The sequence below is a fragment of the Bos grunniens genome, chromosome 14, assembly GCF_055505025.1.
Source record: "Bos grunniens cultivar Pamir isolate PY7600 chromosome 14, Bosgru_T2T1.0, whole genome shotgun sequence".
NCBI lineage: Eukaryota > Metazoa > Chordata > Mammalia > Artiodactyla > Bovidae > Bos > Bos grunniens.
In genome coordinates this window covers 56,015,478-56,039,353 of record NC_141178.1, presented here as the reverse complement: position 1 = coordinate 56,039,353, position 23,876 = coordinate 56,015,478, and the positions used below count along the sequence as shown (strand labels likewise).

The window sequence follows — 23,876 nt, the reverse complement described above, 5'->3', positions numbered from 1 at the left end:
CTTCTTTACTGGTCCAGCTATCACAACTGTATGTGACCACTGGGAAGACCATAGCCTTGACTATACGGACCTTTGTCAGCAGAGTAATGTGTCTGCTTTTCAACATATTGTCTAGGTTTGTTATCGCTTTCCTACCAAGAAGTAATCGTTTTCTGATTTCATGGCTGCAGTCACCATCCTTCTATTAGTTCCTTAACTTACTCTCTCACTTAGTTGCTTGTGCATTTATCCACTTTTTCAAAAAAATAAAAAATATTGAATTCCCCTGCCCGAGGACTTGTGCTGGAGCTAAGAGTGCATAGAAAAGCCAAACCCAGGTCCTGCTTGCAAGGAGCTCTGTTGTCATTGCCAGCAGGGAGGTGGATATTGGACCCAAGTGTTTTTCCCTTCTCTTTATTTTTCTATGCTGTTCTCTCTACCCCTCTCTCCGATTTAAAAATACACTGAGCCTTGGTTTCCAGCAATGTTTCATGTATTTGTGGTAGTGCCTCCCACCTCTTAGGAAATCATTATTTTAAAATAATTTTTATCAATCATATTTTCAGTTCAGTTGCTCAGTCATGTCAGACTCTTTGTAACCCCATGGACTGCAGCAGGCCAGGCCTCCCTGTCCATCACCAACTCCCAGAGTTTACCCAGACTCATGTTCATTGAGTTGGTGATGATTTAATTAAAAATTAAAAATCATATTTTTAATAAACATTAAATTTTATTTTATTGTTATTTTCCTTACAACATGTGGTCTTCTGAACCAGTTGTTGAATGTTAGTGTGAACTTAACTTGCACCCTGAAGAAAATCATAGGAAACGACAATCCACAGAAAGTGTTCAGTCTCTTAACAGATTGGGATACCTAGCACTGAATGCAGAGGTCTTCCTTTTTATCAGCTGGGATTTCATCTTACAGAATTTATAAGCAGACAGATTTAGGTTTTAAGCTCTAGTATTCCCAAAGACATCTTTCCATTATCAGTGTTGGTGTTTGTGCCCTGGGTCTAGGAAAAATAAATTAATGTCTGTACGTACAGAGTATTTGGAGTACTGTTCAGAAATATGTATTGATCTTCCACTGTGATTGCAGCCCTGAGCGTAGATGGCACAATGTGGTTTTAGAGCTGTAAGGCACAATGCTCGTTCCTAATGAACTTGTAATCAATTTGGGAAACCATGACTGATATGTGAAAGTATAAATCAGAGGGAAAGACCATGCATGGTTATGTGACAGGTGTCCAGAGAGAGGCAGTGCCTGTTGGTGAGGGTGCTTGGAACCTGGTTAGGACTTAGCCAGGGGTGTGAACTGAGGATGCATTGCAAGTACATCAGAGGGGGCATGGGTTGTTGAGTTTGCTGCCGGCAGGGCCTGGGCATAGAGGTCTATATTATGCTTAAAGAATTTGGACTTCACCAGTGATAATGGACTAGACAGTGCCTGGGCTGGTGGGGGAACCTGGAAATGAGCTGTGAGTCTGGAGCCCAGGCCTTGTGAGGACAGTGTGACCAGGGATTGGGGAATGGGAATGGGAGAGAATGAAGCTACATGCATGTAAAAGGGTGGGGTCTGGAAACAGAGCCTTTTAGGGGGCATTGTGGGTGGAGAGGCATTTAGATCAGAGACTCAGACGCTTCTGCCTTGGTGGGACTAGGGAAGTGAAGATCAGGAAGTCTCTGGGGGACCTTAGGACACAGTGGGGGTTTGGGGAAGCTGTGCTTACAGGCCCGATGCACTTGGGGATTCTCAGGACGGGTCCTGAGGTTGGGGGGCCACAAGGGTCTCAGCTACCTGACCTGTGCTCCCCCAGAGAGAGCCACTTCCCATCCTGGAGCCTCACCTGCAGTGATGGCAACGGGCTCCGGAGACCGTGGACAGCATGGAGGGAGGGCAGGAGGGCTGTCCACCAGCTGCTGGGGCCTTGGCCCACCTGGGTGGCTCCTAGGGCAGAAAGGAGCTTGACTTAGTTTCCAGGGAGTAGTCCTTTCTTGTTCCCCCAAAGTTTCTTACAGAACATGGGATCTTCTGAGAGCAGTGGCCCTTAGACACCTCCTGGTCCCAGCATCTTCTCTCCTCCCTGGAGGACAAGCACAGTAATCCCATCCCTGGGTGGAAACTGCTGATCTCCTCCAGCTTTCCCTCATTTTAAGAGCTCAGATGTTTTAACAGAGGTTCAGAGGACATAGATGAGTATGTGGGCTCTGAGTCTCCTAGTGCCTGGGGTCTGTGCCCTGGTAGATAACCGTGGCCACCAAATGCATTTCTCTTTATCTCCAGCTCCATCCTCTCGAGCACAGCATCGTAGACTAACCTGGAACTGTTTATGAGGTATATTAAACAAGTAGATTTGAGGTATTTTTATTATCTAAGTTTAGTTGCCTTTTTGAACATTTTTGCATGGTATTTGCTTCTTTCTTTCTCCTCAACTTTACAGAACCTCTTCAGCTTTTGAAGCACTCAGTTCTGAAAATCATACTGGCGTAAAGTCTCAAGATGACCGTGGACTTTGAAATCAGAAGAGTGTTTGAATTACAGCTCTCCTTATTTGCTTGGTGACCTGAGATAATTTCTTACCCTCTCTGAACCTCAGATTCATCATCAGTAAGAGAGGAAAAAGTGCCCATCTCAAAGGGCCTTGAGGTCAAGTAGGGTAATATACTCATATCGTGAGAGTGTGATCTCTAGCTTATGGGGCATGCTTGTTGTGCTTAGTTGCTCAGTTGTGTCCGACTCTTTGTGACTCCATGGACTAGCCCTCCAGGCTCGTCTGTCCATGGGATTCTCCAGGCAAGAACACTGGAGTGAGTGGCCGTGCCCTCCTCCAGGGAATCTTCCCAGCCCAGGGATTGAACCCAGGTCATCTGCATTGCAGGCGGCTTCTTTACCATCTGAGCGATATATCAGGGAAACCTGTACATGTCAATTTTCTTCTAGGTTCTACTTTCTGATCTGCTGCAGTGAGAACCTTACTTTGTAATTCGTGTCATTTCACGTGTACTAAATACAGTAAAAAGTCACTTTTGTTTTTAAGGAACAGGTTACATGTTATGAAATATGGCCTTAGTTATGAAACATTAAATTTGACTTGTGCAAATATCACCCCCCTTTTAGCCCGTGTTTCTGGGTGTGGTGAGTTTAATGGAGTGGATCGTTCAGTAACCTCAACACCTCTCTCTCCCCGGGACTGACTCACACGTTTCAAGCAAATCATCTGTCTGATTATGTTTTGCTTTAGAACTACTAAAATTATTTTACACTTCGTATATGACACAATGGCCGTTCAAAACTGTGCTGTGTAGCAGGGAAATTACCAAATTAAGTTGAAATATTGATGTAATTTGCTGAATTAGCACATTCAGATAGGATTATTGACTTTTTTATCTTGAGTGTTTTTTTTTTTTTTTTTTTTTACATTTTAATAGAAGTTATGCTTTTTGGATGTTTCATGGGTAGTGAACAGATATTTTAAAAATTCTATCACATGTTTAAGTATCTTTGAAGATAAGTCACTTTATAATGAAGAGTCAGCAAAGGAGAATATTAGAACAGACACCATAGTTCATCGGGCCATATGTTCATTGTGTGGACGCAGTCTTTAATGTTAGCTCCAGACTAGCTTGATGATTTGATGATACAACTTAGAGGGAAAGAGAAAACCTAGCTTCTCTTTCTTTTCAACAGCTGCTTAGGACAGTAGTTTCCCTCTTCATCTCAGACCACACTCCCTCCTTCCTTCCTTCCTATCAATCGTTAAATAGTTTATTTATATTTTAATTTTTTTCTTCCAGTTTTGTTGAGATATAGTTGACTTACAGCCCTGTATAAAGTGTACAAGGAGTATGGTATAATGATTTGATTTACATATGTTATGAAGTGATTGTCAGAATAAATTTTGTGAGCACCCATCATCTAAGTCCAAAATTAAAGAAACAGAAAAAAATTTTTTTTCTTGTGATGAGGCCTCTTAGGCTCTCCCCTCGTATCACCTTTTACGTATGATATACAGCAGTGTTCATTATGTTTATTATGTTGTACACTGTACCCCTGGTACTTATTTATCTTATAACTGGAAGCTTGTACCTTTCACCACCTTCCTCCAATTCCTTCTCCTCTAGCCCCTGCCTCTGGTAACCACAAATCTCATCTCTTTTTCTATGAATTTTTGTTTGTATTTCAAGTGTAATTGACCTATAGCACTGTAGTGTTAGTTTCTGTTACACGACACGGTGCTTTGAAATATCTGTGCATTTCAAACTGATCACCACAGTAAGTCCGGTTACAATATGTCACCACGCAAAGATGTTAGGTAATCGTGGGCTGTATCCGCCACACTGTACGTTTCACAGCTGTGGCTCATTTGTTTTGTAACTGGGAGTTTGTCCCTCTCAGTCACCCTCACCTATTTCTCTTCCCCTCCACCCCCTTCATTCCAGCAGACACCTGTGCGTTCTCTGTGTCTGTGACTCTGTTCCTGTTTTGTTGTGTTTGTTCATTGGTTTGGCTTTTTTAGATTTCACATGTAAGTGAAATCATATAGGATTTGTCTTTCTCTGCATCTCAGTCCCTTTTACGCTCCTTAAAATTGTTGGTGACTCTAGGATTCTTTCTATTTTTATTGTTTTTAACACCAAGAACATTTTATACTGGGATATAGCCAATTAACAATGTTGTGATAGTTTGAGGTGAGCAGCAGCAAAGGGACTCAGCCGTATATAGTTGACTCTCAAGATTCTTTACGTGAGTTTTATGTGTTAATATTTGTTGTTTTGGAAATTCAAAGCGAGGACAGTTTGAAATATTTGTTACTTCTTTGTAAAACGAGTAAAAATAGTAAACCATTATGTGTTAATGTTCATCACATCTGTAACTGAGAAGCAGCTGTGTTCCAAGAGAACAAAACCTCAGTGGCATTGTTTTACCTTTTCTGAGATGTTGCGTTCTAACAGCTGTTTCCTCGTGCAGTCTGCAGGCAAGTCATGAGCCTCTGGCCAAGTCCATGTGCATTCGGAGAGAACAAGTGTGAGAGGCTTGGTGACATCTCAGTGTCACCTAAAAAAACACCCCGAGCTCCTGGAGCCCCGCTCTGAGAACCAGCCGTGTGGAGGCGGGAGTGTAGACCTTGGAGTCTACAGTTTCTTGGTAGGAGAACTACCAACTGATTCCTGACCCCACGACCCCAGGGGACTCCACCTCAGGGCCCCTTGCCTTCTCTCCAGAATGAGGGGTGACCCACCCTCTTGGTTAGAGGCACAGGGAGAGGAGTGGTAGCATCCATTAGAATCTAACCTGGTGTCAGACGCACGGTAGGGACTCAAAAGTGACCCTTTGTCATCAGGCAGGCATTAGAATTGCTTGCTGTGGAATTGGGGGATGACGCCAAGCGTTCATTCTAGGGTTGTGTGTGGTCAGAACTGTTGGATCCCTTCCCTTGGTTCCTTGGAGCAGTTCACAGACGCCCAGGCTCCCCATGCTGCTCCCTGGGGAAGAGGAAAAGGGCTTGTTGGGTGGAGGGGGGTGCGGGCTGCCTCTGGAAGGCACGCTGCGGTGGTGAGCTTGTGTGCTGGGGGGCAGCTTGGCACCCAGTCTTAGGAGGCGAGCTAGGGGCCTGGGAGGGTGTTCTGGGCAGGTGCTGTGTCTGCTGAGCTGTGAAGCATCAACTGAGTTGAGTGGAGGGTGGGAAAACGCAGGCAAGGTGAGAGTTGGAAGCCTAGGAGACATGAGGGCAGAGAGAGAGAGAGAGAGAGAGAGTGAGCCCAGGGCTCTGCATGTCCCTCAGTGTTGCTGGACGGTGGGACCAGGGCCAGGGGGCTCCCCTCTCTCCAGCATGACCCTCAGACCAGGCTCCGTGTCCACGGGTGCACTGGGAAGGTGCAGAGGGACCCAGCACCATCCTTGGGAGGAGGGAGAGAGCGGAGAATGGGGCCAGGTGGACGCCAGTGAGAACTACCCAGAGGGAAAGCTCCGGATATCATTTTTCTCTTGAAGAGCTTGTGGGTTGTCCTACAGGTCACAGGTGAACTTCCGAGTTTCTGAATGACTCATCCTGCTCAAATCTACAAAGGTGTAGATTCATTGACTATACTCTGAGGTGGGCAAGTCCTTGTGAGAGTTTTAGGATCCCTATGTGTTTGTGTGTGTACGCTCAGTCATGTCTGAGTCTGTGACCCCATCAGGCTCCTCTGTCCATGAGATTCTCCAGGCAAGAGTACTAGAGTGGGTTGCCATTTCCTCCTCCAGGGGAATCTTCCTGACCCACTGATTGAACCTGTATCTCTTGCATCTTCTGCATTGGCAGGCGGGTTCTTTACCACTGTGCCACCTAGGAAGCCCCACTGTGCCCTTAGAACAAGTATGTTTTGGATGCGTTTGTGCTTCTCTCATTAATTTGTCCTGAAATACAGTCATGGTAAAGGAGGACAGAAGCAGAATGCATCTTTAAAGGACCACTTAGATTGAGGTGATGGATAATAACTCCTGTGTCCTAATTTTCCCATGGGAGATTTAAAATGATCCAAAAGAATCAGTGTTGCAGCTTTTCCCATTCTGTCTTTCCGTGATGTGTTATGAATAGCTTAAAAAAAAAATAGCCTTTCTGGGAAACCCTTTTCCTGGTAAATGTCAAATAGAGAAATCCTCTCAGTTCACCCGGTAAATAACAGAATTGCAGACACAAGCAGAGTAATTGGCAACTACTAAATACATGTCATAGAAAAAGTGAACCTGCATCTTTTACCTCATTTATGAAAATTGTGGTCAGGGGTAGAGAAAAGGACCTTTTTCATTGAGAGTGGATGTGTCTCTGTGAATACCACTCTGGACAGACTTACACTTTGACACCCCTAATGACGTCTGGTGGAGATGGGGAAACAGATCAGCTCCGAAGAAAACGTGTATTTGACCTGAGTGGCGCCCGGGGGCTATGGTCAGTGTGTCCACACTGAGAGGCACGCAGGGTCAGGCCTGCTGGAGTAGCGGCCCTGCTGAGCCCACAGAGGAATTCAGAGGGAGCCCACCCGCTCCCCCAGGCACTGGTCTTCAGACACCTGGGGTTAGGGCAGCCATCCCCTCCCCAGTTGTTCCTGGTAACCCCCTGTCTTTCATGAAGACTGAAGGTGTCTCTTCTGACCACTCCTATCCGTATATTTTACTGCTCAGTGAGCACCGCCTGCATTTCCCCTGAGCACAGCTGGTTTATTCCAGAGGCCAGCGATTCAGGGGGTTAAAATGGAAAATGCCAAGTGTAGACTTAGAGCAAAGAAAACATTCTACCCCATCTGTCCTTTTACCCCACACTCTGAAAGCATGAAATGAGCCGAATTCTAAATGGTAGGTAGCCTTGCCTCTGAGCGGCTTTTATTTTCTACAGGGGTATTGTTTTCTGCGACTCTCAAAACCATCATAGATAACGAGAAGTTCATTTTTAAATTGACTTTATGGATCAGCCTGCATATGATCCATCTGCTAACTGTCCCAAGCAGCCAGTGAATTTTCTTAACTTTTAAGAAGTCACTTTTAGATACTGCTTTTTTACGATGTACCGTGGTTGCCTTCATTCAGCTCCATCAAAGAAATATTTATTGAGTGCTTCTTAGGTGCCACGCCCTATTTAAGGACAAGGTTGGTGGTGTGGCGGGAGGCAGGGAGAAGGCCAAGGCCTTCACTGAGGTGGATAGGAGTTTTGTCATTGAGGTGCAATCTCCTGGCCATCATTTCTTTGTGTACTTACTATGTTCTAGACCAGTGCTGTCCAACTGAAATACAATAGGAGCAGTGAATGCTAGCCACATGTGTTATTTTAAATTTTCTAGTCACTACATTAAAAAAAGAAATGATATATTAGTATTATGTATTTAATTAACCAGATATATCCAGGATATTATTCCAACGCATAAATAATTACTAACGGGGTATTTTACAGACTATTTGAGATCTAGGATGTATTTACAGGCAGAGCCCATCTGCATTTGTATCTGCATAAAGCAAACCAGTAGTCCATGTGGATGGTAGCCGCCATATTGAACACTGCAGCACTATATTCTTTCTACAGCAGCTGCTTCCGGTTATCTTGGAAAACAAGAGTGTAAAAAACTAATGCACATATAAATAAACTTAAAATTGTTCAGTCTAATAATGAGTCAGCCTCCAGTACAGGTGTCAGCACCCTCCTCGTAAAGTTGGGAAATTAGTAACTTTTTTAAAGGTATAAACAGTACGTGTTATTGTTGCAGGGGGGTGTGTGTGTGTGTGTATATGTGTTTGTGTGTAGTATTAGTATCAGTTCCTAAAAAGATAGATTATCAAAGTGAAATTTCCTTTATTTGGACTTCAGAGAAAGCTATCTTTCTACTTTATTTTAAAATAATGTAAAAATAACATTTTTTCTCAGAAAGATGAATTATAGCCATTTTTAAGATTTTAGTTTCAAGTGGTTTGGGGATACTTTTCATAGTTATTCTCTCCTCCCTTCCCCTTTAACTTTTCTTTGCCCCTCTGTGTCTAATGCTTGTTTCTTTATGAAATTGGTCCTTCGTTTTCACTATTACGCATGCACTGCCACTCTTCTACCCCCACTCTTTTTTTCCTTTCACCTTTTCTTCTCTGCTGCTCTTTCTTCTTCGTTTTATCATTTGTTCAGAAAGGCAGTCTCTGGCACTGCAGAGAGGTAGTTGGCCAGGGAAGGAGAGCTGGGAGAAGGCTCAGGGGGACAATTAGGAAAACAGCATTGCTGGTCCTGACTTGGAGAATTTACCTTAATCTTGACATCTCAATATCAGTCTCTGTCCTCTGCAGTTACAGCTGTCAGTCTGCAGATAATCTCTAGGTAACCACAGGGAGCTGACCCTTATTCTGCCCTTGTTACTGGCTGCAGCTCTTTATCAGCGAAGGAAGTCAGTAGCAAACTTGTGCTTTTGCCTTGCGAAACCTTAGTAGGTGATGGTGCATCACCATGAGGGAGGTTTCATTTTTTTCTTCACTTACTGTTAAAAACAAAAAACAAAAAAACAGAGGACCTTCTAGGGCCTGGGCCATGGCACTAGGTCCAGGTCCTGGTGGCAAACTTAAAGGAAGTTGGCAAAACGCTAAGCTGTCAGCAGCACTTTAAAAAGCTGAAAGTCAGCACAGAGGCGCCTATGGTTCTACTAGCTTGCGCTCTGGTTTGGGTTGAGTGATGAGAATGATGATCTTGTAAGACTGGGTGCTGCTGCAAAGTCGCTTCAGTCGTGTCCGACTCTATGAGACCCCCTATCCTTAATTCTTCTTTCAGTGATTGAATTAAAATCAGCACCCTGGCAGTCACTTGAAGGAAACACGTCATGTCGATGCCCATTTGTGAAGAGCATGGTGTTCGTGATCTGCTTTTATAGTGTTTTTGGTCTCTTTGTTGCCTACTGTGTTTAACTCTAGACAATTTTGTACCACTGATTGCAAGAGAATTCTTAGACTTGAATGCTAACCGGGTGGAAGCAAAATCAGTTGTTTTAAGTTGTAAGGAAGAGGTATTAATCTTGAGAGCTGTTTTGTTCTGTTTGTTTGCTTTGGCCATGGGTATCAAGTGCTGGAGAATATTGAAGGCGGTGCAAGTGGTGGTGGTGGAAAAACCTGGTTAAGAGTTCCTTTAATGCTTTTCACTTACGCTTGCCTCCCTGGCCATGGTCTGGCTGGACAGGTGGGCAGCGTTAGCATAAGAATCCCACCCCCAGGGAAAAGAAAAAAAGAATCCCATCCTCTCTCCCTGAGATAGGCTATGAAGCCCCTGCCTCATGCTTACTGTAGAGTGTTACGAGCATCGCAGGGTGGATCTCCCTATGACTGACTCTGTGTGTGTGTGTGTGTGTGTGTGTGTGTGTGTGTGTGTGTGTTAAGTCGCTTCAGTCATCTCAGACTTTGCAACCCCGTGGACTGTGGCCTGCCAATCTCCTGTGTCCATGGGATTCTCCAGGCAAGAATACTGGAGTGAGTTGTCATGCTCTTCTCCAGGGGATCTTCCCTACTAGTGAATAGGCAGTGACTTTTCAGATCATCCTTTCCCCAGATGTTAAGGAAATGGTATTTCTGGATGTACTTTTTAATGAAGGGATGGTATGTAGACTTAAAGTTCTTATCGAAAATAGGAATACTTGAAGTTAAAGTTCATTTTTTAGGTCAGGCTCCTAGATGGACTTGTACAATGTGAACATTCTCTTTAAGAAAAAAATTATATAAAATTGTGAGATTATTCAGATGTGCACTTCCCTGGTGGTTCAGATGGTAAAGAATCTGCCTGCAGTGTGGGAGACCTGGGTTCGATCCCTGCATTAGGAAGATCCCCTGGAGGAGGGCATAGCAACTCATTCCAGTATTCTTGCCTGGAGAATCCCCATGGACAGAGGAACCTGGGAGGCTACAGTCCACAGGATCGCAAAGTCAGACATTACTGAGCACATGATGTATCTGTTTTCACTGTTAATGCAAAAAACACCTCAAGGGATTTCCCTGGCAGGCCAGTGGTTGAGATGTCACCTTCCAGTGCAGAGGGCGCAGGTTCAATCCCCGGTGGGGGCGCTAACATCCCACGTGCCTTTGGCAAAAAAAAAAAAACAACCCAAAACATAAAATAGAAGTAATACTGTAACACTTAAAAAGTGGTCCACGTCAAAAAATCTTAAAAAAAGAACAAACAAACAAAAAAAACCCCTCAAAATGTCAGTGTGAAGTGGCCAAACTTGAGTTGCACTGTAGAAGTGGCTAGAAATGGACGGTGGGAACTTATGGAGAATTTACCTTCATCCTGGCATTTTGCCATTACTGTGCCCCTCTGCAGCTCCAGGCTGTAAGCCTCCGGATGACCTGGGAGTGGCCGTGGGCAGCAGGGGCTCTGGGACAGTTACCGCTATAATGTGCTGCTGCTGCTGCTGCTGCTTTAAATCGACCCCTTGCTAAGCTCACTCTGTTTCTGGCTCTCCTCATGCTGCAAGGACATTTTCACGAAGGAGAACCCATGAGATGCATGGAGGCGTGCCAGGGATTAAAGGAGATAAGCAAGAGTTCTTTAGGGAAAAAGTGTGGTGATTTGGTGAAAACTTCGGTAGCATTTTATCTTTATCAGCTATTCCTCCAAATGACTGAGATCCTTTTCACTGTAACCGCATTACCTCAGACTCTGACGGTGCTAACAGGGCGCCCTCATCCTCCGTGCTGGGGTCAGAGGCCACAGTGGTTGGTATACTCAGCGTCTTAGACTCAGTCTCTGACTCCGCCTGGCATCTGTCTGCCTTGGAAATGATGGTAGGAGACCTAGCCTAGGGAAGGAAACATCCCAGGGTCTGATTTTGGAAAAGGTCTGTTCTTAGTAGAGCTGAGCATAAAGCTCACAGATTTAGTTTTTGCAAGCAATTTGAAAACCAGTACTTTCTTACAAATAGTGTGCTTCCCTGGTGGCTCAGACGGTAAAGAATCTGCCTGCAATTGGGGAGAGCCCTGTTTGATCCCTGGATTGGGGAGGTCCCCTAGAGAAGGAAACAGCAACCCACTCCAGTATTCTTGCCTGGGGAATCACATGGACAGAGGAGCCTGGTGGGCTGCAGTCCATGAGGTCGCAAAGAGTCAGATATGACTGAATGACTGATAACTTCTCATAAATAAGGTCTCTAAGCTAGGGTGTCATTGGTGAAGGAAAAAATAACCAAAAAACCCAGTAAGAAACTAGTCATTTATAGAGCAAAAATGAGCCAAATGTGACAAACCTCGTGTTTCCTTTGTTGCAGACTTGAGTGGTCATCCTTTCCATGCTGTGCCGCGTTAGCTGCTAGAATAATAATTCATATTAAACATAAATATAGTTCCAAGACTAAGTTAATGGGAAGAGGCGTCAGCTTACTTGTTTCATCCAGAGTTTACCTCCTCATTGTTTAGACGCTTCACACCTGCTCTTGGGTCTCATGGCCCCACCAGGCTACCTGGTGGGGAGAGGGTGCTGGGGTGGGAGGAGGTGGTGGTGGGGGCTGCGGAGGGGGGAAGGTGACATACAGGGACGAGGAGCTCTGAAGACCATGGGCTTCAGGACACAGGAGTTGCATTTGAATCTTGCTTCTCCAGTGTTTTGCTTAGTAAAATTTTGACTTAGCCTAAAATTGGACACGTCCCTAAACATTAGTTTCCTGAGGATAATATTTGTACCAATTGCATAAGATTATTGTGAGGATTAAAGAAAATTATGGCTGTAGCTGGAATCAAGAATGCCAGGAGAAATATCAATAACCTCAGATATGCAGATGACACCACCCTTACGGCAGAAAGTGAAGAGGAACTAAAAAGCCTCTTGATGAAGGTGAAAGAGGAGAGTGAAAAAGTTGGCTTAAAACCCAACATTCAGAAAACGAAGATCATGGCATCCGGTCCCATCACTTCATGGGAAATAGATGGGGAAACAGTGGAAACGGTGTCAGACTTTGTTTTTTTGGGCTCCAAAATCACTGCAGATGGTGACTGCAGCCATGAAATTAAAAGACGCTTACTTCTTGGAAGAAAAGTTATGACCAACCTAGATAGCATATTCAAAAGCAGAGACATTACTTTGCCAACAAAGGTCTGTCTAGTCAAGGCTATGGTTTTTCCTCTGGTCATGTATGGATGTGAGAGTTGGACTGTGAAGAAGGCTGAGTGCCGAAGAATTGATGCTTTTGAACTGTGGTGTTGGAGAAGACTCTTGAGAGTCCCTTGGACTGCAAGAAGATCCAACCGGTCCATTCTGAAGGAGATCAGCCCTGGGATTTCTTTGGAAGGAATGATGCTAGAGCTGAAACTCCAGTACTTTGGCCACCTCATGTGAAGAGTTGACTCATTGGAAAAGACTCTGATGCTGGGAGGGATAGGGGGCAGGAGGAGAAGGGGACGACAGAGGATGAGATGGCTGGATGGCATCACTGACTCGATGGACGTGAGTCTGAGTGAACTCCGGGAGTTGGTGCTGGACAGAGAGGCCTGGCGTGCTGCGATTCATGGTGTCCCAAAGAGTCGGACACGACTGAGCGACTGAACTGAACTGAAACTTTTTAGCACAGTACACAGCATGCAGTTAAGTCCCCAAGGAGTGTTAACTATTTTATTATAACTTTTGTAAATGTAGTCATTGGAATGAGCTCTTGGAATTTTTCCTCCCATTGTCTACTCTTTCATCTTAAAGTAGAAAACCGTTCCCTTATTTTGTAAAATAGAACATTGTGTGTCAGTGTCTTAACACCCAAGATATCAGATTCTCCATAAAGCAAATGCAAATTGATAATATTTTTAAGGGGAGGGGGCAAAAATTGCTACCACATTACAGTTTTTAATTGAATCTCAGGGAAATGGGATTGTTGTTGCCATTTAGTCACTAATTCACCTGACTCTTGCAACCCCATGGACTCTATAGCCCACCAGGCTCTTTTGTCCATGGGATTTCCCAGGCAAGAGTACTGAAGTGGGTTGCCATGTCCTTTTCCAGGGGATCTTCCTGACCCAGGGATCAAGCCCTCATCTCCTGCATTGGCAGGCAGAGTCTTTACCACTGAGCCTCCTGGGAAAGCCCAGGAAATTGGATACTGTAGATAAAAGACTGACTGCTTTCTCAGTGTTGAATTTCTTCTCCGTTGTAACCAAGGTGAAAGCCATCACTTGGCGATCAGCACCTTGAGGCTGCTGGGGTGAAGCCAGTATCCTGTTTTGTGTTGTGAGGGAAGTTGACTAGTGTTCCCTCCAGCATCCAAGCGGTTAACCCTGACCTCTGTTTACACCTATATATAGTAAGTCTTGACCTGGTTAAATACAAATGTAAACTTACAGCTGTTAACCATACTTGAAGCGATCCTCTTCACCCTGTCACCCTGGCCCATATCTTGCTGCGTCTCCACCTTAGGCTCTGACCCACCTTGAGCTGCAGTGTTGAGTTTATTTGGTGAGTGTGTACCAGTCGCCGAGGAGGAGCACCGTCTGAAGCTCTGAACGTGACTTCATGTTTTACAGTGAAACAGTCACAAAATAATTTGTTGTAGTTTGACTTAGTAGCTGGATTTTAAAAGCTTTGCCTAAGAAGGTAATTCACATTTTAGAGTATGTAAGGTCTGCAACTTTGGCGACGGTTTTTATGGAACTCCTAACACTGCAGCCACTTTTTGAAGTTTGCTATTTTGAGCTGTGAAACTTTAGAGCCCCGAAGAGGCTGGAGCCCCAGTCTTGTTCTTCAGGAAAGATCACAGCTGCATCTTAGCTCCCATTTGAAGATAAAGAAGAAGCCCTTGGCTTATCATATTCAAGCTTTATGCACCACAGTTTTTTACATTTTATAAAAGTATTGGTTGAAAAATGAGATAGGAAAAAAGTAAATGTAAAACCTGTTGGTTATTACCTAATGTCCAGATATAATGTGTTTCTACAGTATCATGTGCAGGGTGTGTATACATATTACTTTTTTGATCCATATTCTACAACTTGTGTGTAAAATGATGTGCTCCCTTCACATTTGTTTGTTGTTGTTTAGTTGCTAAGTTGTGTCCGACTTTTGCGACCCCTTGGACTGTAGCCGGCCAGGCTCCTCCATCCATGGGATTTCCCAGACAAAAATAATGGAGTGAGTTGCCATTTCCTACTCCAGGGGATCTTCCCAATCCAGGGATCGAACCTACTTCTCTTGCGTCTCCTGAATTGGCTGGCAGATTCTTTACCACCTAGCCACCTGCGAAGCCCTCCCTTCACATTGTGGAAATATTTACTGTAGAGTGGCTGCAATCCAGGCATGTCATATTCTTTCATTTAATTCATTGTTTAAGGCGGGGGGTGTCTCTAAGTATATTTAGCTGTGTACCGAAGTTTGTCAGAAAGTAGTATTTTCCAAATTATTTTTGCAAGAAAGTTTGCCATGTTTTTGGATGTTTCACGGTAACCTTTTGGTAGAAAATGTCTAGCCTAGTGCTGTCTGTGGACTTGATTTGATGCTGAGAATTGTCACTCTCTGCTCTGTCTGGTACAGAAGCCACCAGCCATGTAGGGCTCCTGAGCATCTGAAAAGAGGCGAGTGAGAGTCAGGCACGGACATTTTAATTTAATTTTATTTAATTTAAATCTAGATAGCCATATGTGGCTAGTGACAGGCATGTTGGACAGCTCAGTGTATATAACCAAACAAGACAAATTATTTAAATCACAGGAAAATTAGATGTAGTGCGTAGACCTAGAAAGGGCAGTGTTTTGTTGGGTGTGTAGCTGGTGTCAGCTTTGAATTTCTGCTGCTGTTGTCTCACCTCTCACCACGTGGGCCTGGCTAGATGGTGAGATGATACGGTGAGAGAGAGCCACGCACGCAAGGCGATGCCGACGAGGTTCACCTCGTGATCCTTGGCGTAAATCTTCGCTTCGTACTTGCCAATTGTCGCTTAACATGATGTGGTCTCTTTAGTAATGTGAGGAGAGCATCTTGTTTTCAAGTATAAGTGATCTTTTAGAAAGCTGTTGTTTAAATTTTCTTCCCCAAAACATTCCAGTCGAAAGTACTTTGTATAAAATGTGTGCTGTTACTTGTTCTGTTGGTTGAAAAGCTGTTCTTACAGTTGGTAAAATTGTTTTTTTCCCTTGAAAAAGGTTTTTTACAATTTTATGTTAAATGTGATTATTGAACTGTAAAATTTCAGTCTCCTGGTTCCTGGAAGAAGAAATTTCAGAATGCTTTCTCCAGGGCTGTGACTGCTGGCTGTGTCTTGACCATCAGCCCTGAAGGGTGTATGAACTCACGCCTCGGGGTGGGCATGTGTACCTGCGTGGATCTCTTGATCCAAGAGACCCTAGGCCTTCATTTGGCACTGAAGACAAACAGAGAAACTTGAGTTGTTTTAAGATGTTACTTTAGGGTGCATTAGTTCTATCCTAAGATTAATATTGTTGTTCTCAAATTTTCTAATGTATGGTTAGTGGCAGAGGGTAAATGGAATCAATAGAAATCTAGGCTATAGTCCTTAGTTAGTATTTCTCCAAAAAGGATTTGAGACATTTTGACAAAATGTGTGTGTGTGTGTGTGTGTGTGTGTGTGTGTGTGTGTGTGTGAGAAATAGAAACAGGAAATTGGGTTCTGAAATGGAGACCAAGGAAGCGTGCTAATTACAGCCTCAGCTGCTGGGCTGGGCATCCTGGTGAGCGGACAGAGGGAAGCCGGAGAGGTGATCACTCTCATCATCAGAAAGAAGGAAATTTTTTTTCCTCAGAGATTTTTTTTTTTGGGTGGCATGAAATCCTGAGAGAAACTTTTTGCTTGGTGTATTTTATACATAGGAGGTGTTGACAGGCATCACAAATACTTTCTTGACAAGAGTAGTCTTATAACAAGTGTGGAGATAGTTTTGGTTTTTCTGGTTGTTTTTCATCTTCCAAAATGGTTCCTCCCTTTACCCTGGATGGTTCCGCCCGCGGGGGTGGCGCTCAGGACCACACGGCGCAGGCTGGGTGCTGTGGCCCAGGGGACACTCCCAGAGGTGTACACGGACCAAGGATGCCTGAGGTGATGGGTTGCACATCTGAGGTATCTCCACATTTCGAGACTTCTGGTCTGTTAATTAGGTCATGGATAGGCTTTTGACAGATTATTTTGACAGAAGATTGTTAAGTTGTTTAGGTAATCAAGAATCTAAATTATTATCAATATCTTCAGTGCCACTGAATTATTTGTTTTATATTCATTTGTTTTTGGCTGTGCTGGGTCTTTGTTGCTGCAGTCGGGCTTTCTCTAGTGGCGTGCAGGGTCTGTTCTCTAGTTGCAGTGCGCAGGCTTCTCATTGCATTGGCTTCTTTTATTGCGAAGCAGAGGCTCTAGGCCCACAGGCTCAATAGTTGTGGCTCATGGGCTCAGTAGTTGTAGTTCCTGGGTTCCGGGACACAGCCTCAGTAGTTGTGGCTCACGGCCTTAGTTGCTACATGGCATGTGGGATCCTCCCGGACCAGAGATCAAACCTATGTCTTCTGCATTGGCAGGCAGGTTCTTAACCACTGGACTGAAAGGGAAGTCCCTGAATTATTCATTTTTAAATAGTGAATTTTATATGCATGAGTCTCAACTCAATTTTTAAAAAAAGAGTCCAAAGCACCAATTTGTATCTTAATGGTGGAAAGCCAGAGCCCTATTCTTTAGAAACCAGATAAGAGGGTTATCCGATGAACATTATGTCTTGAAAGTTGGGTTCCTAGTAGGCGTTGTCACCTGGATGGAAATCTCTCACCTGCTCCTGGCATTTGGGAGCATAAAAATGGTTGTGGGAAAATCCAGAATTTCCTCTAGAAACAAAGTCAGTTAAGCAGTCAAGACTCCAGAGCAGCTTTGCCCAGTGGAATTTTCTGGTGGATGAAAGTGTTTTATGCACTGTCCATTATGGTAGCCTGTAGACATGTTGGTTACAAACACTTAAACCGTGGCTGGTGTGACTGAACAGTTAAATTTTATCTGCTGCTGCTGCTGCTGCTAAGTCGCCTCAGTCGTGTCCGACTCTGTGCGACCCCATAGACAGCAGCCCACCAGGCTCCCCCGTCCCTGGGATTCTCCAGGCAAGAACACTGGAGTGGGTTGCCATTTCCTTCTCCAATGCATGAAAGTGAAAAGTGAAAGTGAAGTCGCTCAGTTGTGTCTGACCCTTAGCGACCTCATGGACTGCAGCCTTTCAGGCTCCTCCATCCATGGGATTTTCCAGGCAAGAGTACTGGAGTGGGGTGCCATTGCCTTCTCTGACTTTAAGTAATTTAAATGCCACATTCGGCTGGTGACTACTGCATCCAACAGAGCAATTGTAGAGTCGTAATTGATAAGACAGAAGTATTCAAATGTTTTGTTCCCTACAAGAATTTTGAAACAAAAAACTTTCAAAAATTCTAGTTTTTTTTTTTTTTAAAGTTCAAATAAATACATTAAAAAGTGTTTGCCTGCATGACTGTCACCACTAAGCAGACGTTTACCCCGGCGCTGCCCGCTTTGATATTTGTTAGTGGAACTCTTTGCTGCCAAGACTCTCCTGCCCTGGAGGTGACACTGAGCAGAACACCCCAGTAGAGTAAAGGCAGCAAGTCTTATACACGCCTGGCGGAAGCCAGTATAGCCTGTGCAGAGGCCCTGGGGCAGGAGTGTGCTTAGAACGCTTGAGGGCAGCAAAGAAGCCAGTGTGTTTGGAGTGGAGGGAGGGAGGGATAGGAACTTTGGTTAGAAGAGTAAATAAAGCAGGGGTTGGGGTGGTTTTAGGGGACTGGGTGGTTTTCGATCAAGCAGGGTATTGTGAGCTATGGTGAGGAGTTCTGAGTTTTACCACGAGTGAGATGGCAAAGCTGTCAAAGGGTTTGAGCTTGAGAGTGGTACGAGGTGTTATGTATGTTAGCAGGCTCTCTCTGTGCGTCTCTAAGAAATAGGAGAAATAGGTAGAAGGGCAAATTCGGTCGCACAAAGAGGCTGTCAATCAGGCAAGATGCAGTGGTGGCCTGGACTAGGGGGTTGGCGGTAGGAAGTGACAGATTGTGCCAGTGGATTGGAAATGGGATTTGAGAGAATGAGAGCCATCATGGTTCTGACTGGAGCAGTTGGGGGATCTGAGGATCCAGGTTAGTGCAAGAAACTCAGGTTTAGTTTGGACATGTTAATGTGGAGGTGCTCCTAGATTCCAGTTCAGATAGGTAGTTGGATACGGGAATTTGGGGATGAGTTTAACAGTTATAATTGTATAGATGTTGTTGTTGTTTAGTCGCTAAGTTGTGTCTGACTCTCTTGCGACCCCAAGGACTGTAGCCCACCAGGCTCCTCGGTCCATGGAATTATCCTGGCAAGTATACTAGAGTGGGTTGCCGTTTCCTTCTTCAGGGGATCTTCCTGACTCAAGGATCGAACCTGTGTCTCCTACATTGGCAGGTGGATTCTTTACCACTGCGCCACTTGAGAAGCCCTGCGTAGATAATATTCTGCCATAGGCCTTGACAGGGTTAGAAGAGGAAGGTGAGGCCAGGGCCCCTGTACAGCCCATCGTTGGTACTCTAGGCTAGAGGGTCCCAGGACCTGCAGTGAGGAGAGACCACCACCAGGCATTCGTCCTAGATCCCAGGCGAGGAGAGAGTGGCCAGCAGGGAACCTTTGATGGGGTCACACGGTCTTACTGTGAGGTGTCCCATAAGATGAGGACTGAGTCCTACCAGCTTCAGTCTCAAAGGTTAACTCTTCTCATACCCTTATATAATTCTCACCTACATAACTCCTATTGTTAAGTTGTGAAATTTTAGTGGACTTCTGAATAGGATGTTGCAGTGCACCCAGAGATGGTTGTAACAACACTTAGCAGCTACCATGTACCAGGCTGTGTTGTTGGCTCCTGAGGTCGAAGGTGGATAAGAGAAGCCCCTGTAAACTTCTCGGACTTGCAATCTTAGGAGAGAAGGTACCTGAGCATCTTAGTGCCGTGCTTGGTGTGATAACTGTTCGGGGCTGGATTGAGTGCCGTGGAGGAGCTAGTGACAGATCAGTGAGGTGGTGCTGAGACCGGAATCACCTGACATACAGTCTCTACTTTCCTTCCTCCGCCGAGAGCCATCTTCACACTGTAAAAAGTATCCAGTGTTGAAGTTTACAAAGACACTTATGGGAGGACTTGCACTTGAAAAACAAAATCACTGTTCTTCCCAGGTAACCAGTGGAAATCTTTGCTTATTGCTCATCCCACTTTCCTGCTGTCTGCTGTCACTAAAAGGAAAAAGAAAAAAGAGAACCTAAGAGTGGAGGGAAGTCCTTTGATGTTGTTTGAATTGACAAGATAAGCATTTCTTGTAAATCTCACATTTCATCTTTACAATGAATGTGAACTTTGCAGTCTACTCAAGTATGTCATGTCTGCTTGGCTGTTTGATCATTTAACTCGCCCTTGGCCACAACCCCTTAAGCAGCGATTCTGATTCTTAAGGACGGAGTGCTTTTGGGGTTACTTTGGATCCCTGTTGGCTACTTGCCATGTACGCTTGGGTAAACTCATAGGCTCGTGGTTTTGTAACATATCTACTCTGTAACTTTGTCATCAGAAATTTCCTTAATGTCTAGGTAAGTGTATCTGTCCATTGGATGAAGATAGTACAATATTGAGAAGCCCTTAGGCAGGGCCTCGAGAATTCCTCCCAGGGCGACTGGGTTTCTCGTTGGTCAGGACAGTAGGTCCAGGCTGACTCATCAGACAAGGAGTGAGCACTACAGGCCCCCTGCTCTTGTGTCCAGGGGCGATGCAAGGGGCCAGGCTTCTGGGTCATCCTGTCTCGTGTCTTCAGGGATCCTGTGCAGGTCCCATAGAAAAGTTCCTTCTGCAGCTGCAAGTGAGCAGAGCCCCATCTTCCTCTGCCTTCTCTCCTTCTCACCTCCCCAGAGAAGGTGAATTGATCCTAGTTCTCCCAGACCCTCTCACCCCGGACTTGTGTCCAGAATGTTCACCTGTAGTTTTAGAGATCACTTGCTCTGTAACGTCTTTTCTCTCTACGTTGCAATCACTCGTCTTGGAAGGCAGCAGGCGCAGCGTGGAAGAGCATGGCCTTGGAGTGCTGGTTTCATCACTATGGAATCAGCTGTGTGACTGTGGGTGAACCACATAGCTTCTCTGGGCCTCAGTTTTCTCATCTATACAGTAGGAATCATATCTGTTTAATGCTGTTGTTGGGGCTTCTCTAGTGGCTCAGCAGTAAAGAATCTGCGTGCAATGCAGGAGACACAGGTTTGGTCCCTGGGTTGGGAAGATCCCCTGGAGAAGGAAATGCCTACCCACTCCAGTATTCTCGCCTGGGAAATCCTATGGACAGAACAGGTTGGCAGGCTACAGTCTGTGGACTCACAAAAGGGTTGGACACAACTTAGTGACTTAACAACATTAACAAATACTGTTGTTAGGGGGACTGAGATCATACACTAGTGTGCTTAGAACTGTGCCTACAAACAATGATACGTTGTTTGTAAATTCAGTTCAGTTCAGTCACTCAGTCATGTCTGACTCTTTGTGATCCCATGAATTGCAGCACGCCAGGCCTCCCTGTCCATCACCAAGTCCCGGAGTTCACTCAGACTCACGTCCATTGAGTCGGTGATGCCATCTAGCCATCTCGTCCTCTCTCGTCCCCTTCTCCTCCTGCCCCCAATCCCTCCCAGCATCAGAGTCTTTTCCAATGAGTCAACTCTTCGCATGAGGTGGCCAAAGTACTGGAGTTTCAGCTTTAGCCATCATTCCTTCCAAAGAACACCCAGGGCTGATCTCCTTCATAATGGACTGGTTGGATCTCCTTGCAGTCCAAGGGACTCTCAAGAGTCTTCTCCAACACCACAGTTCAAAATTAGTGCTGCCATTAATGCCTCATTATTATATTATTACTACTTCCGTGACTGTATTGTTGCTAAAATACTCTGTATCCCACTCTGTGTTCTAAGTGGCGTGAGTTGAGGGTTCCTGTCCATCACCTTCTGTGCCGTATCCCCAGGGCAGGGCACATTCGTTCTGCAGGTGCCCATGCAGTGCTCCGTACCCAAGGCAGAGCCTGGGAGAGAGGGGCACTGCGGGGCCATGAGGGGCATGGGGAGAATGCTATTGGAGGGCGTCCTGTGGGAGGAGGTGCCTTCTGGGCTGAGTCGTCCCTGCTGGGTGGAGGGCAGCCAGATCCGAGGGTCATGGAGCACTCACCTGAGGACTCCGGGGAGGGCTATCAGGCAGGAAAGAGCAGATGCCCTGGGTGGGGAAATGAGGGGAGCGGGCAGCAGAGAAACTGAGGACTTCCCTGGGCAGTGCTGCCCAGGGGGGAATTGGATGTGAGCCCCAGGTGTTGAGTAAAATTGCCTCCTCATCACATTGAAACAAAGAAACAGCGACGTTCATTTTTGTATATTTAATGTGCATGTGTGTTTAAGTCGGTTCACTTGTGTGATTCTTTTCTACCCCATGGACTATAGTCCAACCAGCCCCTCTGTCCATGGAATTCTCCAGGAAGGAATACTGGAGTGGGTTGCCATGCCTTCCTCCAGGGGACCTTCCTGACCCAGGGATGAAACCTGTGTATCTTATGTCTCCTGCATTGGCAGGCATGTTCTTTACCATTAGTGCTACTGGGGAAGCCCATATTTAATGTAAGATACCCAAAATATGGTTTCAGCATATAATAATTGAATATCCTTTCAACAAATAATATTTAATACAAAAATATTAACAGGATCATCCACATATTTTCCTCCTAAGCCTTTGAGCTCTGGTGTGATTTACACGTGGAGCCCCTTTCAGCTCAAACCTGCCATGATTCCAGTGCTCCAAGGCCGCGTGTGTCTGGTGGCCGCTGCCTCGGACACCCCAGGCCTCAGGACAAGGTGGGTGGGAGGTAGTCCTGGAAACAGGACCGCGGCAGTGTGCGTGTTGGGGTCAGGGAGGGAGAATTGGGCTCCCGCATTGCTCACTTGCTTAACCAGGTGGGTGGTGGCCTCACAGGTTGGTGGAAGAAGTCAGCAAAGAGAGCACAGTGTTTTTGGGTATGTCTTGCTTCAGCAGTGGAGGGGGAGGAGGTGAGATGGTGAGTGAAGTTGTGGAGTTTGTGGCCAGGTGGGTCATTGGGCTTCGTGGTGACACAGCCTGGTCTAGAGCTTCATGACCTTGTGGTTGGGGACTAGACCAGAGCTCCTTAAACCCAGTGCAGACCCTGGGTCCTTCATCCCTCCAGCCAACTCAAACGCCTCCTTCAGCCTCCTGGCTTCTCCTCCTGGGCTTCAGCAGAAGGTACATGATCATTCCCCCACCCCCTCAGGAGATGGGCTGTGGTCAGAGCAAAAAAGAGAAGCACGCGTGTGTCAAAATTTGCAACCATGCCTTAACCTTCCACCTAAAGCAACTGAAATATTTCACAGCTCAGAGTCATTAGAATTTTAAAGTTTATTTTAAACATGTACATAGAGGAAAATGATACGCTGTCTTAGATAAAAATAAACAATCAATGTAGTTCAGCACTTACTAACGTTATTTTTGGAGGCCAGATTCTGAGAACTCTTTCTAGGTCTGTTCCCCAGGAGTGCTTTTGTTGGAAATGAGCTGAGGGATGGTGATCCTTTCATAGCAGAGGGACAGCATTTGGGGCCTGTTGAGACTTCTTTAAAGATATTATTTAAAGATAGGGTGAGAACCTCATACATCTGTCGACCCATCCATCCACTCTCCATTTATTCATCAGGCAGCGTTTTGGAGCATTTGTAACGTGCCAGTCACTCCGTGAGGTCATGGAGATATAAAAAGAAAGTATTCTCTCCTTAAAAGAAGTCTAGTTAAATAGTGGTGTCCCTGCAATGAGAAGAGAGAAGCGCAGACTTGCATGGGAGCAGATATGCAACTTAATTGTTTCAGGGTCAGGAAGAAAGGGGGTACTTAAGTCAGGGAAAGAGGAGAAATGAAGGAGAAATTTGTGCAGACAGCAGGCAGATGGTGCGGCTTTCAAAGGCCATCAAATGTTTCAACATTGCCTCAGACCAGGCAGAAGAATGTGCACTCACTCACTCACACATTTATTAGTCCACAGTGTCCTAGGATACCCTTGTGGGCACCTTGGCGGTACAGCAGTCACCAGGAGCTCCCACAGAGCATGTATGTAATCAAGACAGAGGCTGGAAGTGTGACGTCTGTGTTAACATTTGGGGAAGGTTTCATAATCAGTAAATACTAGGCCTATGGTATGTGTCAGTTCCTGCTTTAGGTGTTGGAGAGAGAGACAGACAGGCACGCATTCTTGTATATATGCCTATGTATACAGTTGACCCTTGAACAACTCGGTGGTTGGGGCACTGACCTTTCACACACTTGAGAATCTGAATATAACTTATCGTTTGTCCTCCCTGTGTCCACGGGTCCTCTGTATCCATGGTTCTGTACCTGC

The 23,876-nt window shown here is 45.3% G+C and overlaps 1 protein-coding gene across 5 annotated transcripts in view; it reads left to right on the top strand.

Annotated features, from left to right (window-relative positions):
- CHD7 (chromodomain helicase DNA binding protein 7) overlaps positions 1 to 23,876 on the top strand; it is a 190,802-nt gene that overhangs the window by 64,918 nt on the left and 102,008 nt on the right. The window lies entirely within an intron of this gene.